The 19,810-nt window shown below is 36.7% G+C and overlaps 1 long non-coding RNA gene across 3 annotated transcripts; it reads left to right on the plus strand.

Moving 5' to 3' along the window:
* Positions 1-480: 480 nt before the first annotated feature.
* On the plus strand, positions 481-18,634 carry LOC136794668 (uncharacterized). 3 transcript variants are annotated; one of them, XR_010841744.1, is made up of 6 exons: positions 481-816; positions 10,485-10,563; positions 11,162-11,327; positions 12,494-12,701; positions 15,515-15,598; positions 17,658-18,634. It is a non-coding gene; the product is annotated as an uncharacterized lncRNA (long non-coding RNA). The 3 variants fall into 3 exon arrangements; XR_010841745.1 differs by lacking the exon at positions 10,485-10,563 and adding an exon at positions 16,265-16,473 and having other exon boundaries at positions 17,658-18,621; XR_010841743.1 differs by lacking the exon at positions 10,485-10,563 and having other exon boundaries at positions 17,658-18,631.
* The last annotated feature ends 1,176 nt before the right edge of the window (positions 18,635-19,810 follow it).

The following is a 19,810-nucleotide window of genomic DNA, read 5'->3' on the forward strand; positions in this document are numbered from 1 at the left end:
TATAGGAGAGAGTAATGTCTGCGTTACATTTTCCTGCCCTCAGAATCAGAGAAATTATACATGTCCTCTGTGACCCACAGCATGCATTTTCCATCACCCCCCCCCAAAACACACATACACACAATAGTAAGCTAGTATTGAAAGACACAGAACAAAACTAAAAGAAAACACACCATCTCATGAGTTGATAATGGATTGGCCACAATGCAGCTACAAAATAAACTCAGAGAGAAATATCCAGCAATGAGCTTGACATTGTAATTACGGGAGTGGAGTGCAGGTTTCTCTTGAAGCATCAATGCATTTTACATGGGTAGGATGTAGCTGTAATCCGATCAGCTGCAACTGCCGCAGTAACAGAAGGACCCTAAAAATAGAACCTCTATGGTAATCTGTCTGGATTACTAAATTCAGTGACAGCTTGGCAACAAATCAGGGAAATGTTTGCGGAAAAGGATTTAAATATATCATGAAGTTTTATCTGCATTATGAAGAAATCCACAAGGCCCCCAGTTCAGAGCTACTGCTTCAGGGGCCGCTTCCAAACAACCGAGCTCATTTTGTCAAAACATCACCTTTCTGTCCTGCCTTTCTCAATTTAATGGTGTTAAATCCATTAATGAAGGCAAAAAAAAAAAAAAAAAGAGAGAGAGAGAGAAGCTTTCAAAAGGGGCCGATCTACACCACTTTCTTTTCACACCACTTAAATTTTACACCATGAAGTCTTTATAGGTATAACTTTTCTTTCTTAATGGTGGCAGAGGAGTTAATCAGGAGACAATCTGGATTCTTGTGAAACCATCATTTGAAATAAAGGTAAGGTTTTTTGGTTTTTTTGAAACTATATAAAGATATGTGTAACTATTTATAGCTATATAAATAGAAAGGAGTTAAATATGTTAGCTGTGTGCTGTTACTGGCTGAGGAGAAAGATGCTTTTGCTGACCATGTACTCACATCCAGAATCTAGAATAAAGCAAAGACAAGTCCTCTGGTGTACCTGCTTCTCAGCATTCAGGATTAATTGTTTTGTAGGCTCTTATTGAAGTTTTCCTCCACATCACGAAATTGCACCCGGCCTTTGCTTCTCAGGCCCTATTCCTTTTCAGGTCCAGAAAATCTCCCCAAGGTTTCCTTTGCTGGGGCCTCCGGGATTCAGAATGTTTTTATTTTCTTTCCATAGTTGGGTCTAATAACTCTTCACACCTCTTCAGAATCCTCTCCTCTCTCCCAAGACGCTGCAGCTACCCCACCCCCTCATTCTGGTCACTCCCCTAACAATCCTCTAGTCTTCTCTTTTAATTCTTCCACTGAAAAGCTATTAAAGGAATCAGCGAGTGACTAAATAACAAGTAGAGGAAAATTTCAGCGAGTGCAAGCAAGATTTCTCTTCTAAATCCTCTGTCTGCCCCTGAGATTATTGTATTCAAATTCTATAACCCTTACAAATCTTAATCTCTCTTTCATTTGCTGTACTATTTCCTAAACCATCCAGGTGACATATGCCAATGTTAGTTTCACATGGATTATATCCTTTAGAAATTTATAAAATACAGAGAACTCTGGACACTGACTCAAATCACCATTCTTTTTATTTTTTAATGTGTATACTTATTTTGAAGTCTTAATTTTGTTTTGTTTTGTTTGGAAGGGGAGAAGTGAATTTTTTAAAAAATTAACAGTCAAGTGGTCTGTGCTTGTCATTATTTTTGCCTCAGCCAGCTCACCAGATTTCAGAATCTTATCGCTATTGGAACTTTTAATACCAGTCAATAAGAGTAGATTCATCATCAATATGAAATTGTACAAGTTTGAAATAGGACAATGGAAGACTGTCAAGTGGGACAAATTATAATCAATAAGTAGCAAAAATTTTTAAACTATGATTTTTAATGCATAAACAAGGTATTTATAGCTTTGATGTCAGTATAAGTAATAGAATTAAAGAAAACTAGAAATTTTGTGGACAGTAACAGCAAAGCATTTGAGCAACGTTTGTTTTTGTTGTAAATAATAACTTTATCTGTATGGCTACTATGTCTTTACTTATCTCTAAATGTATACAATGCAACTGCCCTATTACACAAACCACCTTGATTGAGAAATAACTGGTTTAATAATAACCCTAGAAATTCCCTATGTTGCAACTTCATCCCTTCCATGTCAAATAAATCATTATTCTGACTTTTATAGTAGATCATTTCTTTGTTTTTCTCTATGATTTTATTATGCATATAAATAATAATATTTTGTTTTGCCTATTATTGTGCCCTTTTTGAATGGAGTAATACTATATATCATTTTGTCTCTTCATTTATCTAATATTATTCATAATGTGGCTCTTTAATTTTTATTGCAATAGACTATTACCTTATATTTTACTCACACATTATATTTTGATGAACATTTGGGTCGTTTCCACACTTTTGTTATTATGCACTGTTGCACTGTGTTCCCATAAGTTTATAAAACCTGTTAAGAGACATTCAGAAATTGAAAAACCTAAATAAATGGAAGAATACATCATGTTCGTGATTGGAAGACATCTTTTAAAGATGTCAATTCTCCCAGATCGATTTATAAATTTAGTGCAATCTCAGAAGAACTACTCATTCTTCCCCTGACTTTCCTAAACACTGCTGCCAAATTAATCTGTCTAAAATATATTTATCTCGTCATTCCCTGCTTAAAACCTACGTTAAAACCTGCAGTGATTCCCTGCTCTCTAGAGCTGTGCTGTTTAACACTGACACCACTAGCCTCATGTGGCCACTTAAATTTAAATTTTAATTAATTAAAATTAAGTAAAATTAAGATTCCATTTCTCAGTTACACTAGCCACATTTCAAGTGCTCCATAGCCACATACTCCTACAACATCAGACAGCACCAATATAAAGCATATCTCTCATCACAGAAAGTTCTATTGTATACTACTGTTCTAGAACATAATATCATTTTCAGCATGACAATCAAGAAGTCCACAATCTAGAATCCAATGCTTCAGTCCAATCTATTTACTCAACATCCTCCTGAAAGAGTGTGATCATTACTACCTACACCTACTTTTACCTTACTCCTTGCATGCATGTCTTTCCTTTTTCACTTTGAAATTCAATTGGCCCACTCTTATTTTAATTCCTTATAGCCTTTCTTGACTTGTCTCTTATTAATGCTAAACTTCCTTTTTAAACAATAATGATAATTCTCTTCATCACATTTTTTGGTAACTATATCTTATGCATACTGCTATGCATTCTTATCATCTCTTTTAGTTTGAGGATATCTCTAATATAATAGAGTCTAATGTAAGTTTCTTAATGGAAGGACTATAATTGTCATTTCTATAATTCTCTCTATGTTACCCAGGCTGGGCATTGCCCATGGATGATAACCAGTTCTAGTAGATGACAACATTATTACTCCTTAAACAATATTATTTATCCACCGTTGACTTCCCTTCCAGTGAAAATATATCTCTCAACAGTAATAAAGCTCTATTTCTTCCCTGCTACCAGCCTCCTCATTCCTGTGTAATCTTGACATGTAGGCAAGGCGGCTCCTTTCACTATCAAGTCTCTTGGAATACCTTTGCCAAACACATCCCCAACAACTCAAAAGGTACACCTCCATCTCCCCCACGGTAAATTCCTGCATTGCGTCCCTGATCACGACAGCACTGGTGATTGAAACTGTCCACTGACTGTGTCTTGCCTAATTACTCATGTATTGTCTCTAGAGTTGAATAATGCACATTATTAATGAGTTACTATGCCTTTCATATCTAATTTCCCAAGTTAAATTTATATCTGTTATTGGCCACATGTCATAGGTTGATACATGCCATATGTGATATTTTCAGAAAGCTCTGTTAGATGTTGATTTTAAAAGAATTGAGAGACTTACTCCACTCCTCTACAGTTGAAGTCCCCATGTCCCCAGCAATTTTATCAGAGTTGACATTAATGAAGCCTGACTCTCCTTTACCATCCTAGCAGAGAAGCCAAGGACTAACTACTCTGAAAGGCTCAAGAAGTACTCTCTTCAGACTCTCTCCATTTTAGTAAAAGACCCATCCTGTTGGGCAGCTGATTATTGTAATGTGGTTTGTGCCAGGATACTTAACTCTTGATGATTCTGTGACATTGATGAGGAAAAAAAAGGAAACATGAGCTGCTGTTGTCTCTGTCAGCTATTGTTCTATCTCTGCACCAAAGAAACATGCACTCCACTAAGTTCTCTTAGAGATACAATCAAGATAGCTAATTCTAGTTGAAGCCAGGTTTCCAAATATTTATGAGACGAGCAAATCATTTCACCTCTTGCATCTTTGATGTTGGCTTGGAGGCTGCATACGATCCTCTGAAATTCCAGTTAAAACAGTAAAAGGAGCAGTGGAGGAAATTTAAGTGTTTTGTTAATGACAAAAATAGTTCACGTGTTTTCCTTATTGATAACTGATGAATAGAGGTTGGCTGAAACTAAAATAAAGAACTATATATTTTTGTACGATTTAAAAAATTTTCTTTTTTATAGAATTGGTGGTAAGTTATCCTGAATCAGTCCAGTAACAGTGTTTGCTATCCTTGTCTGTCAAGGAAAAGTCTTCCTTACACACCTAAAATGTATTGTTTTCTTTGACTAGGCACTGTTATCTCTCACATTTAAAAAATTACATTACTCTTGAACACAAATGTCCGGGAAAGAGCAGACATCAGACCTGTATTTCTTGGCATTTGCCTGCTGTCTGGTCTCCTAGTTTGATTAGTAGAATAGTGTTTTTAAAGATGCTGTCTTAATTGTCTTCTCATTTCTACTTTACCTTGAATTGATTCATCAGCATTTGACCATAACTATCAATTGCAACAGTTTTTTTTTTTTTTTTGGTTTGGTCTTTGATATCATGATTTTTACATCTTAAAAATGTATTTTAAATTATTATTCCCTGGGAGATAAAATGACTATTTTTGTTATTTATCTTTGTTTTGTTTCCAGAGGGGCCATTTATTTGTGATCAGTATGTTAGTTTTTTTTTCTAGATATTCTACTTTTCACCCTTTATGGTATTCTTATAGGCCCTAGATAACAAGAGCAAAATATGCATGAGGTTTTTATTTCTTCTGTGCTAAATATCAACAAAGGATGGGTGTATGCATATATCTGTGTATGGAGAATTGTCAATGCTCCTTTGTCCAATATAAGTAAAATGGGTGTAATATCAAGATTGTAGATGTATAGCGTTTATTGAAATGAAACATTTGTATTAGGCTTGCTGTGTAAATGTCTAACAACACTTGGACTATTAGTTCTCTAGTTATAAGAGCCCATGGCTTGATTTTATCATGTAAACTAGTTTGTTAGGGTTGCCTTTAATTGGTTTATGTAAATTGTACTTCAGAATATTCCCTTAAAACAATCGATACACTACAAATTGTGACTTATTCTTATTTACATTCTTATTTAGTAAAGTAGTTTCTCTAATGACTGCTTCTAGGCAACATTTTATTAGCCTAGTGTGAGGTACTGAACATATTCAGGAGGGAAAAAGATAGCATTGACTTCAACATAGTCATTAATTCAGGACGTTCCCTTTTAGTTAGTTCAGAATAGGGGGGTTTTGCTAAACCTATTATTTATTCTCCCTGCTTCAATGCACCCATTTAAAATCCCCCAAATTATACAAACACATAAAACCCGAAACCTTTTAGAAGTACTACCAGAAGATACTACAAAATGTAAGATGTGTAGTGTTTCTGAGTTTGGGATATTGATTCTAACAAAGAGGTGAAAGGGACAGTTAATTTACTACTATTTTCTAAAAGGTCATTACAAATAATTAAGAAAAAAATTAAAGTGTATTTTTCTAAAATGATTCCTTTCCTTTTGTCCTTGGCAATGATGCATAGTTATTGAATATGATGTAATACAAATTTCATCTCCACTTGTTAATTCCTGGTATTTAACCAGTGACAGCCTTTGAAAATTGTCAGGGACGTAGGTACTATAGGAGTTTAAAATGTTCTTGCCTCTGTGTGTGTGTGTTGTGTATGTGTCTGTGTGAAAGCATTCATGGGTGTGGATAACTTGATTTTCTGGCTGTCTGAAGCTGAAGGAGATGGGAGGGCAATGAAAAGCTTCCTGTTTACCTTGTCCCTTGTTTAGACAGGGCAACCATAGCAACATGGCAACCATAACCATATAAACACAGTATCTCCTTATCAATGATTCATTCGAGAAACCTCTGAGTTGAGTTTCAAGTCTCCCTTCCTTCAATGCTTAATTCCAGGTCATAAATTGCAGGCTGTATCAGACCAACAGAGTATTAAATTGTTCAAGGGAAGTATGGCCTTCCTTTCAAGCCCTCATTGTGGCAGCCTCTTTGCTCTCTTTTACCAACTCCTGATATTCGATGGCTTCAAATTGTGATCACTAGTTGAGATCGTGGTCACTATGTAACTTGCCTTATGATATTGTATGGAATAGTATATTTATTTTCCTTCTACTCCCCTAACAAGACCTATCTAGACCTTCGGTGAAAATATAGCTAAATTGAAAATAACTCCTAATTATTTTAAAGTCATTTAATTTTATCTTTGTTGTTGATGGGGAGCAAGGAATTAAGAATTCATTATATCCTTCAATATATATCTTTATGTCTATCTAGCTAGCTAGCTGTTTAACTTAATTCCATATGAGGAATCATGGGTAATCTGGCAAAGGACTGCTCAACTTAATGTATATGGACCTAGGTAGCACTTTTCTGATCTCTGATCACTGAAGAGGACTTTCCCAAGGGACCTTTATTATTAATGAGTGGAGATAATTTGGGAAAGGGGGAAGATTTCCACATGATTTTTTTCATGACTCAGTCTCCTTTACTAATAAGCATGATGCTATTATCCCACCATGAGTGATTTTTAAGCTGTTTCTTTAGCAGTGGTGATGGATTGGTGTTAATTCTTTCATGATTTCTTTTCCATATGTCTGCCCAAAGTGAGATTTATAATCTTGGTCTCAAAATGCATTATTCTAAACAAATGGACCAAACAGACCCTACATTGACTGCAGAGGCAAAAAAGGGGGATTTTCCTAACATGTGACTTATGACCTATACCCACTGCTTTTGCTCTTTTCTGACAATGCTGTATGAAGAGATAAAGAAGAAGACAACAACAGTTTAAAAAAAGAAAATTATGGGGACATGACGAATGTCTATTCAAGTATTCAGGAACTATTTATTAAGGGTTTTCAAGCATTTACTTAATATTAGTAGTGATCAGGGGCTTCCCTGGTGGCGCAGTGGTTGAGAATCCGCCTGCCGATGCAGGAGACACGGGTTCGTGCCCTGGTCCGGGAGGATCCCACATGCCGCGGAGCAACTAAGCCCGTGAGCCATGGCCGCTAGGCCTGTGCGTCCGGAGCCTGTGCTCCGCAACGGGAGAGGCCACAACAGTGAGAGGCCCGCATACCGCAAAAAAAAAAAAAAAAAAAAAAAAAAAAAAAAATTAGTAGTCATCAGTTCATAAGTTTTTCTTCTCCGGAGACTATAAACTTTTGAAGGCAGGAATTGTATGTCCTATTTATATTTATTTATATTGGTATTTCCAGCACTGAGCACAGTATATAAAACATGGGTGCTTGATGTATTTCAGTTGAGTGAATATTAGTGTGATTAGGCACTGTGAGAATATAATGATTAACTGTGCCTGTCATATACATAACACTTCAGGTTACCATCTGTGATAAAAAGCAAAGGAAAGAAGTGAGAAACTTTATAAGGAAAGAATTGTTAGCACATGGTGTAAGGCCGATGAGTCATTAATTCATGTTAGTTTGATTTCCTCCAGGAAAAGACCCCGAGAAAGGGTTTGAGTATAGAAGGGTATTGATTGGGAGGTGATTCCAGGAAACACTAGAAAAACAGAGGGGAAGACAGCCATTAAAAGGGTACATTATCATGCAAACTCCCACTGTAGGTAACTGAAGCTTAATGCCTTAAGGGAACTCAGGGAGACAGAGTAGAACAAACACCTCAGAGTTATGCCCCTTCATAGCTAAGGGAACTGGAGTATTTATACACCAACTCTTACCACTGGGTGGTTGGGAATGCCCTTGTGGGACGTTGATTCCCTGGGACTTCTCACTTGCCATCACAGGTGAGAAACATGGGCTCCGAAGCCAGAGATTATTCTTAGTTGAAGGAATGCAAGAGTTGGAATTTGCAAATAGGGTTAGCATGCAGTGTCCAACAGAAAGCAGATTCCATTATAAGTATTAGGTAAGAGAAAAATTAAAATATTATTTTTTATTTAAATTTATGTGTATTTTTAAATGATTACTACATTGTTAGAACCATAAATACTTTTTCAATTGCTTGGAGCTAACTACTTAATACATGGAACTGTGTAGTATTAATTCTGGTCTCAGTGCCAAAGAAGTATTATGAAACATTAACAGTGTCATGAACCAAGAAAGTTTGAGAACCACTAATCTACCTCTTCTTTTAATATTTGTGTGTGACCTGATGAGAGCAGTTTTTCCATGGGTAACATCTATGGGCCATATGAGTCTATTAGAACAGACTTACCTTCGTCAGACTAAAGTTATTTGGAATTTGAGAAGCAGGGCACATCTCACATGACTATCCACACACTGCATTTCTGTATAAATGGCAAACATATCAAATGTTGATGTGTTCTATGTCTCTTGTAAAAGAATACAATTTTTATGGAATATGTGGCCAATATTTTCCTTATGTTATCTTTGGACCTTGAAACGCCCAGGCCTATTGACTTCAGAAGAGATTCTCAATCCTTTCTTGGCCTCTTTGCTCAGATTTAATAAGAAACTAGCTCTGGCTTGCAATCTTGCTGATTTTGTCTTTTAAATGGCTTATAAAGAAATATCTATATACTTATATATGTAATATATCTGTCATGACAAATGTGTAGGTCACTGTGATATGTGTTTTTAGTCCTATTCATTGTTCCAGTCTATATTTCCAACTGTATCTCTCTATTTGTCACATTTAAAATTTTTTACAATTTATTTATAATTGTAAGTCATTAAAATAACTTCTGGAATAGGCAAGAAATATATAAAAAAGCACAGAAATGAATTATAACTAATGGAATAAAAATGAAGACATGACAAATTGGTAAAATAATATCATAATCATAATAATCATAGGTATAACATGCCTATTGAATACTTATCACACACAGACCCTAGTGGTCTATACATATGTGTTGATTTTATCCTAACAGCACCGTGACATGTATGTTCTATATTATTATCCCATTTGGGGGTTATATCTATCCTGAAGCAAATGCAGCTGGTGCCCGGTTATATTCCTCAGGGCCTTACCATGTAATGCATAGAGTTCTGACTTCTACATGCCACACTCTGCTTGTCTTTGCCCAGCAGCTTTTTTGATAGTTGGAGCCAGGTCTGCCCTCTTGCAAAGCGAAAGGAGAATTAACACAACCTATGACTTCCCTCCTTCACTAATATTTCCTGGGATAATGTTCCAGACCAACTATTTGTGCTCAATCCTTTTTTCAAGGCTCTGGAGGAACCCAAACTGAGACATATATCTGTACATTCACTTGTACATCCATGCATACATAAAACTGCCTTAAATTGGGCAACTAGATAAGATGTATATTTCTGGGACTGAGAAAGTATTGTCTCAGCCTTGCATGGAATTCTTCAGAAGGAGGGAAAAGAGAGCAGCATGAACTTTATCTTCAGGAAGGGCACTAGCAATATAGACTCAAATTAGGACAAATAGCCAAATGCATTTTAGTCCTAAGTAGAGAAAACGGAGGAAGAAAGAGGTGACAGCATCTCATGAATTCATGGCTGTACCGTACTGCAGTCACACAGCACAGACAGAGGAATCATAAAAATAATCAGCTGCTTACTGACGGGATTTTTTCCTATCAGTTGGCAAAATGATGTGGCGAGACAATTAGTAAATTATTTAAGTCCAGTGTGCTGAGATCTGAGATGCTGGCAACTATGTTTTTGTGAGGGAACCGGTGGCAGGGGCTAGACTGGGTAGTCTATTCACATATACGTAAAACACACCCACACTCCAACTGATCCATATTGAGAGGTGAGAAGTTGTACTGGTCTAGAGAAAGTGTTAAGAGGATTGTCCTGTGCTTAATATCACTACAACATTTTTTTTTATTGATGTTCTGTTTCTCAGGTTCTGGCATTTTAAGAATTGCGATTGACAGCAAACTTGGATGAGAATGAGGTTGCCCTCAGACCCCCAACATATTCTGCTTTGTTTAACCTTATAAGATGCTTAATTTGGGGGTCATTTCACAATTTGCTCTAAAGATTCCTTTTCATTTCTGATTAGATTTCTATTTTATTGTAATTTAGTATATTATTTTATGGCGGTGGTGGGTGTGTGTGCATATTTTAAAGTAAGGTACTGATATTATTTAATCTATGATTGCTTGAAACTAGGTATGGTTTCATCTGGCAGCTTGTTCAGAAGTGAATGGAAGCTGCGTGCTTCTCCACCAGAGTCATTACAGCGCACGCTGTGAGTCTGAATGTTCATTAGCATATTATGGCTCTATAATTTCTGCTTAAAAAAAAAAACCCTATGGAAAGCAATTACCCAGCATGATAAGAACTCTGTTTCAAACTTCAACATTTTCTCCACTTTCCTACTATTTAGTCTACCTTCTCCATATCTCTGAATATTTGTTTTTAACTAAATAGAAAGATCGTATAGTTCAAGATCTCTGACAGTGGGTCATTTGTACAGAGCTGGTTCACTGTCAGAGGCAAAATGGGTTAGGTGAAGCTGAGGCAGATTACCTAACAGCTCATTGAATGGCTCTAAAAATGCATGTGGTGGAAAAGTGCAGCTCTTGAAATATGAAGTGACCTCTCACGTTTGCTGTGTGACTTTGAGATACTCAATTAGCCTCTCGGAGCTTTGTCTTACTGCCTTTCAATAGGATCGGTAAGGTCTGTCTTGCAGAGTGGCTGTGAACAGAAAAGAAGATAATGTATGGTAAATAGCTTTAAAAGAGTTCAGAGGTGTACAAATAAAAGTTATTACTATCATTATTTGTTCAGCAGGCGGCAATCTACAAATTGTTTTAACGTGTATTGTTGAATTTGGCTTTCAGAAATGTCCTGTGGAACAGAAAGAGATACCCTCTATTGCACAGATGTGAATACTGAGGCTCTGTGAAGTCAGGAAGCACCAGGCATGCTCAGTTTTACAACTTAAGAGACCAAACAGGAATAGTTGGCTGCTGAATTTGGGATTCAAATTTAAATTCTCCTTTAAAGGTAATTATTTATATATGATAAATAACTACACACAGGTATGTACACACACACACACACACACACACACACACACACACACACACAGAGTAGGAGAGATTTCTATAATGGCTTTCATTTGCGGCCCCACTGTGCCCTTTCAGATCAGATTTCATCTCACACTCAGACCCACCCGAGTCCCTTGAGTTACCCTGTGTGCAATGTTTACTAGACATCTCTGCTCCAGTTTCTAGCTTCTTCTGAATGCCAGTTCTCTATGTCTGGTGGTAGCTCCAGGTGTGTAGTGGATTATTCTGGTTATTCACAGGTAATGACAAAACACTTGTTCAACAGATATTTTAAAATTGGATATTAACCAGTCTGATTTTTCAGTGTTTCTCAGGCATTTTCACTACCTCAGGTTTCAGCTTTTTACCTTATTCTTGTTCCTCTCTTTCTGCTAAACCCTTTACTTGATTTTGTGCTTGCCCCATCCCTAAATTAATGCTCCTCTCCTATCCTGAGCACACTATGAGTCTCTTTTGTTTTTTCCTCACCCCAGCCCCCCAAATCTCACCTTTGCCCCCAGTAGCTTGTTAAGATGAGCTCATACTAGAGCGTAGACTCCACATAGGGAGGGAGAGTGTCTGTCATTTCATCCGTGAATCTTCAATGTCTGAAGAGGGTGTTAGGGGGTGAGTGGCTAACATGGAGGAGATAAATAATAAATATATATGTATATATCAAATGAATACATCAAGATATTCCCTAATTCTAATACCAACCAGAAAAGCAATATCTATTGTACATATATTTTTCTCACCTCACAACGTAAAGTGGATTTAGAAAAATGATAATAGATACTTAAGCAGAGAGTAATGTTTTCCCCAAACCATGTTTTAAATGTGTTATATACTTCTTGACATTTACATGACTTCCCTTAAACAGAGCATTCAGTACAGATTCACTGATCAATGTTTTCTGCGTTTTGTTTCATTTTTTCCTTTGCCCTGGACATTGCTATTGTGCTGGATTGCTATTGCTATTGCTATTCTGGAAACTTCATTTAAAAAAGAATAAATGTGTTTAATTGGAAAATAAGAACTGTTATGTTTTCACAGGCACTGGGCAGATACTTCCTTGCTAACCCTTATCCTCAGATCCTTTTTCTTTACTGTCACTCTCTGTAGAATTTCTTGATCAACCAAAGCGTGTCTCCTGATGAAAACAGACTGTTCCTCAAAGAACAAATTAAGGACTTTCAGTCCTGGAGGTAAAACACTGTGAGTTCATCATGCAGTGCTGTAAAATAAATGTGTTATGTGCCTGGCAACTCTGTCACACAATCAACAGGAAGCCTGAAATGCTGAGATGGGCTGATTTGCACATTTTCATGAGGTACTTGCAAATGCAATCAAAATAAGCCAATAGGATTTAAGACTTCTTGCTATGACTCAGCCTCTTAAACTTTGTTAAAAAAAAAATCTCTTAACAAACCATTTATTTCATACTGAATGAATATGTTGCATTTTTAAAAGCCATTTCAAATTCCAAGTTCTGTTTGGAAGTACCAGTGTACTTGAATGAGTTCTGAAAGAGCCGAGTGGTGTAGTGCACAGAACAGAGGAACTGCAGTCTTTAATCTCTATGATGTCCTTTCTCTTTCTCCCTCTTTTTCTTTGTCATTTTTCCCCACCCTTCTGTCTTCTGCGTTTTCTCTCCTTTATTGTCTTTTAGTCTCCAGTTCAAACTTTGTTCATGGTGAATAAATGCTTACGGAAAAAATTTAAAGTTGGATAAGTACTGATTTCTTGGTAAATCATTTTTATTTCTTCAACAAATACTTTGTTCAGCACCAGCTGTGTGCTTAGCATTGTTAGGCATAAACATAATTTTCAGTAAATCACAGTCCTTTAAAGGAACTATTTAAGCGACTGTCTCCCAGATAAAGCTCTGCTACTGTGGGTAAAAGGCACGGCAAAAATCCATCGCCCACACTTTTCACTAAATTCCGTATGCCGATGTAAATGATGAGGACCCACCCCTGTAAGTTTAAATAATTTAGAGTGGCTGGATGAAGAGATGGACATTATATCAAGTTCACTCTTTTATGAAATAGGAATCAGAGGATTTAAGAATTGATGATTAATTTATCTGAATTGCAGTTAACATATTCACAATTTTACACCTCAATTGAGGTGTAATTCATGAAGTGGTCTATCTAGACTTTTTATACAGTGCAGATGTGCTATTGTGTTGTGAATCAGTGTTGCATATGAAAACCTTACATGCTTTGCTCATTTGCTGGGAATGCTTGGACGTCATACACTGTGAACCTCAGCCACAGCATTGAAAAGATAGATGCTATTTCTCCTTGTACAGTCAGCTCACAGTCAGGAAATATGGTCCCTGTGTTCTTCCAGGTGTTTCTATCACTCGGCATACTGAATGAAATCCCTGGGAGTCCTATGCTATAAACTCATCTACCAGAGACCAATCTGAAAAAATAAGCTTTTATTATAGACTAGGTCTTAGAATAAAGTAATTAATTCATAAATGAATTTACGTGTTCAATTGTGTTATGGGTTGAATTGTGACTTTATTTGGAAATAGAGCCTTTGTAGATGTAATTAGTGAACATGAGGTTATACCGGTGAAGGGGTGGCCTTTAATCCAATAGGACTGGTATTCTTATTAAAAGGGGAAATTTGGACACAGGGACAGACACTCAAATGGAGAGAAAGCCAAATGAAGACTCGAGTCATGCTGCCACAAGATAGGGAACCATCAGAAGTTAGAAGAGAAGCCTGGAGCAAATCCTGCCTAGAGCCTTCTGAGGGAGCATGGCCCTGTGAACACAGTGATCTTGGACTTCCATCCCCAGGATTACAGTACATTGTTGTTCTTTAAGCCATTTACTTTGTGGTACTTTGTTATGGCAGCCCTAGGAAACTCATACAGTTAGTATTTGAGTTACCTATTTTGTTAAATGATAAAGACAAAATAATATAGTGAAGTTTGCAGTACCTTTCACCAACTGTCAAATCAGGAAACGTCTGTTTCTGTATCCTCTCAGAAGCACTGCTAGAAACAGGAGTGAGATAAGGATGTGAACCTGCTAACTGAGGAGTAAATCAGGTGCTAACATTGGCTGTCTTGAGGGAAATTGATAATTTATCCCCAGTAGATGCAAAACAATAAAAATATTCACTGTGGGCCTATTAAGTTAGAAACCAAAATCCCTCAGCCAAGTTTATGAGTATCCCTAGAATCCTTGAGTGTTCTAATCTCCCTTTACGCTGCAGAGGTAGCTATAAGATAAGTAAAATCTGAAACACCCAGGTCCTTATTGATTATGCATCAGCAGAGGCTGGAAGATTTTATTTGTTCTCCCAAGTGGATTGTGAGAGCCTCTTTCTAACAACATGCCGGTGCACAGCTAAATGAATCAACCTTTTTAAAAAGGTGGCAATACAAAAAAGAGATGCAGTGCCACATTTAAGGGTCTGAGGACACATCTCTGAAAGTGAAATACAACAAAAACCTGGGCTGCCAACATCCTCCACTGGGCAGGGAAACGATGCAAGCGACTACAGGGTTTTAAGAGAAGATAATACAGAATGAAACAGAGCAAAACAGAAAAATAAGGTAGAAATTTAATGAATGACATTAGTATAAGTATGGCTAGGTGAGAAAATCTGACATTTCCGGATTTTAGCTACAGTACCAAATTGACCTTGAAACTTGTATGTATAAGATCAATGCAAAAATAATGCCTTTAATCTTAAATGTGTGGGTTGCTTTTTTAAGCACTTAATATATATCAGTTAATATTTACACACATTTTTAAATTTTAGTCTCTTATTATTTTATTTTGCAGAGCCAACCTGAAGCCTAGAGAAGTTTAATATCATTCCTAGGGCCAAACAGCTAACTAGCTGGAGGTTAAATATGACCCCCAAACCAGTGCTCTGTACTACAGCTCTGAAGCAATAGAATGTCCCTTTCAAGATTGACCATTTTTCAGTGGAAAAAAAAAAGACATATTAGTATCTGTCATAATTTCCATAGCTCAAACTGATAAATCTCTGTAACAGTGATGTACTTAAGAACTTACATTTTTCCATCTAAAATCACCTAAGGGTCAAAAGGCTTGATCTCTACCTGATGTAGAACATCTGTATTAACACTGTTATTCCTTACCACTGAAGAAACAGGACAATTCTCCAATCTGTAGGAGTTAGTGACCAGGAAGAGTGCTTTGAAAACATCGTCCTGTGATGCTGTCTCTACAGGTAAGAGCTGTGGCTTTCCTGTCTCCATGGAAGTAAGGAAAGTACGGTCTAGAGATAAGATGCTGTGAATCATCTCTTATGTACATCTGATGAAGCTTTATTTTTTGGTTGCCAAAAACTATATGGTCTTACTGGGGGAAGGACTGCCAAGTTGGACACCTGTCATAGTTTTGCTTTCCTTGGTATTATTAGACATGGTGCTATAACCAATCTGTTTCAACAGTGCCTGCAGCAAACCATTTCTGCCAAAATCCCTGGTCTTAAAGAACTGTGCATAGCCTTACTTTTCCTTGTTCTAAGTGGGGGAATCCCCCTTTAAACAACTAGGAAGCTGTGGTTTGCATTTTAAATTAATTCTTTAACTTTTAAAATGTGTCTTCTCAAATGCCTTCAAAAGAAGCAGAAATGAAAGCATATGTGAAGTCCAAACATATGTGCAGAGACAGGAAGTTAGAAAGTCAAGGAAGTTGACAAGTTAGAAAGTCAATGGCTGCACTTTGGCCATTCATGGGTCACCTTTAAGATGTTTGCTATATCTGCACACCACCAGGATTGCCGTTGACTGCCTGTTTTCTTCAAATCAATTACTTAGTTTCTCTCAACATCCTAGACAACAATATCTTTAAAATTCATAGGTTTTTGTTTTTTTTCTTTAACGGTACGCAGGCCTCTCACCGTTGTGGCCTCTCCCGTTGCTGAGCACAGGCTCCAGACGCACAGGCTCAGCGGCCACGGCTCACGGGCCCAGCCGCTCCGCGGCATGTGGGATCTTCCCGGACCGGGGCACGAACCCGCGTCCCCTGCATCGGCAGGCGGACTCTCAACCACTGCGCCACCAGGGAAGCCCCATGGGTTTTTATATACAAGTTATAGATGTTAAATATATTTCTATTAAAATAAAACAGTATTCAACTTTGTACCACTTAATGTCATTTGCATTGCAGTTTTAATATACTCACTGGGGAGTGTGTGGGCTAAAGCTGCCAACAAAATAATTGCTAGCTTCCTCCTCCTCCCTAGTCCCTCACCCCACACCACAGCCTCAGTTGGAAAACAAGTTAAAATAAGAGCTCTTCCAGAACTCAGATCTTAGGCTGTGAGTCAGTTCACCCACCCTCCCTCCTGTTGGGCTTATATGGAGATGTTATAGGTCAAGCCTGAGTAATTTTTTCTTCCATTAGGATCACTTTTTCTTCCCAAGCTTCCTCAGTCATTCTTTCAAATAGAATTATGGTGGGTAAACTCTGTTCAGCTGAGGCATTGTTGGTTATCTCCAGTCAGAGGATAAACAGAATAGAGTTTTCTACTATTATTACTTCTCCATAAAGGCACATCTGTATGGATCCTTTCCTTGGTAGTATCTTAAATGGGCTTTATTTTTTACTTTTTTCCTCTTTTGGTTCACATAGTTTCCTTAGAATTGTTCTAGTTTTTAACAATTAGTAACTAACAGGAGGCTGCAACTAACTAGCAGTCTATAGGTATATTTTATTTAGTTGGTATTATCATGGCTCAGTGCTTAAAAAAAACACATAGTGAGCATTTTTGTATTTATCCCATAGTTTTAGGGAGAAATTCCAGGAGTTTTAGAATGAAAGGAAATTCTAATAACATTTAGCCAAGTTCCTCACTTGTTTTACAGATGAGGAGCAGATGTTTTACAGCAACTAAACCCAGAGAGATGCAGGAATGTGTCCATTTTATATAAACAGCTATTTCATGATTGGGTGAGAATCCCAGGTGAACTGACTCACAGCCTAAGATTCCCTCCATTGGTTTCTCCAAATCTTTGAGATGAGTATACATCTCATTTTCATAATAAATGCTTAAATCACATGCATGTGTGGAAAACCTTCCCAAAGTTAGTTCCCTCGAGATTGAGAAATCACACGGGATGCATACAGAACCTTGCCCTAATGTAGAATCCAAAAAATATCTCGTCAGCATAATCAGAAGGAAAATATGGCTGGTGGGAAGTTACAGAATATAGAAAGAAGGAGGGAAGCCTTTCAGTTCATATTAAAACATTCAACTTTTTCCTTTTTTCCCTTTCTCCTAGTAAATCAGAGTCCCAGCTACAATGCATTAAGCCGTGGCCAAATCAGCGGTGAGAGATGGTCTGAGGTCTGCTTCAGTGAGTGAGAAGCTGGCACTAAAGGCATTTAAGCATCTTCCAGCCATTTCACCCAGTTGATTATAATGATTGTTGATTGTAATGAGTTTTGAGCCATTCTATATTATGGGAAATGTCAAAATCTGTATTGTCTGAGAGCTCACACGTTTGAAAAGAAAAACAGTGTAGGGGATGAGGAAGTGGAGAAGAAACCACTAGTTGTGGACAGTAGCTAATCTAATAGCTGCATTTTTTTCTTTGATAGATTGAAGTGGCTCTTTATCACTGCCAACCACTCCCCACTGCTCTGGCCTCCCCTCCTTTTCTTTCCCTACATCATCACTTCATGTTGATTATTTCGACTACAGGGTTTTATTTGTGAAGTGCTTTACCATTTGTACTAGCAGAAAGGTCACCATTTGCAATACTTTCAAAGTAGAACATTGCCTTATTGGTGTCATGAAAATTATTTTTCACTCATACTGTAAAAGGTAGGAGCTGTCAAAACATATGGTAGGTAGCCACAGTAAAAAAAACAAAACAAAACAAAATCTTATATCTGTCTTTCTGTAGGTATATATATATATCTGAAACAAAGTTTCTTGAAGTAGCACCCTTGCCTTGGAAAATACAAAGACGTTATCTTTTCTATTTCATGTTTCTATTCTTTTCTGTTTTGTTTTGTTCTATTCCACTTAAAATGTTTCTAATATGTTATTGATTTCATGACTCAGTAAGGGCCTTAACTCTTATTTTCTAAAACATTGATGTAGGTGTGCATACCTGACTGCCCTCTAGACCACACCATAAAATTGTTGTTTGACCAGTATTACTTAGATTGAACTTGGAGTTCTATGAGTTCTCCTTGTACTTGCATACTTTAAAATATTATAATAAATTTACTTCTGGATTTGGTAAGCATCACTGTTTCTAGAAGTATGCCTTATTTCTTTCATTTTTTTGTTTCTTCATTCTCACATTTTCTTATATGCACTTAATTCTTAAAAATATGTTTTTTAAATTTTCAGATGATGTGAAATCATTTTAGTTGTTTTGCATAGCTCAATTCTAAGCACCTAGACATTCTTGATAATAATTATAAGGATTCAGCAAAAGCTATTTTGGTTTTGTTATATATGCCTCTGCTAAGTTAACACTCTTTATCTATCTCATCCTTCTAAAAATATTTTAAAATTTTTGATTTGTACACATACACATAGATTGTATATAAATATGTATATATTTGTGTTTATTATATATTTCACAATAAAATTCAGCAAATTTCATTTAACAAACAATTTGATAAAATTAACAAAATAATCCAGTTTTTAAAAACACATACAATATTAAAAATGAGATCATCCTAGAAGAGACGATAAACCCAGGAAATGGTTTAATGTGCATAAAGTATATGATATACATCAGTATATTTGCTTCAGGGAAACAGCAATAGTGGGTCTAAATCCTTTTTTATAGCCAATGGGAAGTTAGGGACATGATTTACTTGCTTGTTTTTCTTTCTTTCTTTGGGGGGTCATGGTTCTGACTTTTACTTTTCTGTTATAGTAAGCTCTTACTTTCTTACACTTTCTTATATTAGTGCTCCACATTCTCCCCCTTGGTGGATCAGTAAATAGAAGTATTCAAATAGGACATGTCACTGATGTTTATTTTTATATGTACAAAAGGAATCTTATTTACATACATATGTGTCTATCTATATATGTATACACACACACATATCGATATGTGTATGTATGTATCTATCTATGTGTATGTATCTAAACTCTTTCAGACTCATCCAGCCCTTGCCTACCTCACCAACTCATATTGATTTTGTCTACTTCTTCTGTAAAAGATTCTAATGGGTTTTAAAGTATATGTATTCAATCATGAGGAAAAGAACACCATCAAACTCACCCTTCACCAACTTGTAAAGAGCATGGTCTTGAAGGAATGGGAATCTATCTGTAAGCTCATTGCTAGGATATAATTAGGATTCTGACATTTCTGGGATTCATTCACATGGGCCTGGAAATACCTGAGAGCTCGGTAAATTAGGTTGGCCAAAGCAACCATTTTCATGTGATAAATCCCCT

The sequence above is a fragment of the Kogia breviceps genome, chromosome 8 (genome assembly GCF_026419965.1).
Source record: "Kogia breviceps isolate mKogBre1 chromosome 8, mKogBre1 haplotype 1, whole genome shotgun sequence".
NCBI classification, from domain to species: Eukaryota; Metazoa; Chordata; class Mammalia; order Artiodactyla; family Physeteridae; genus Kogia; species Kogia breviceps.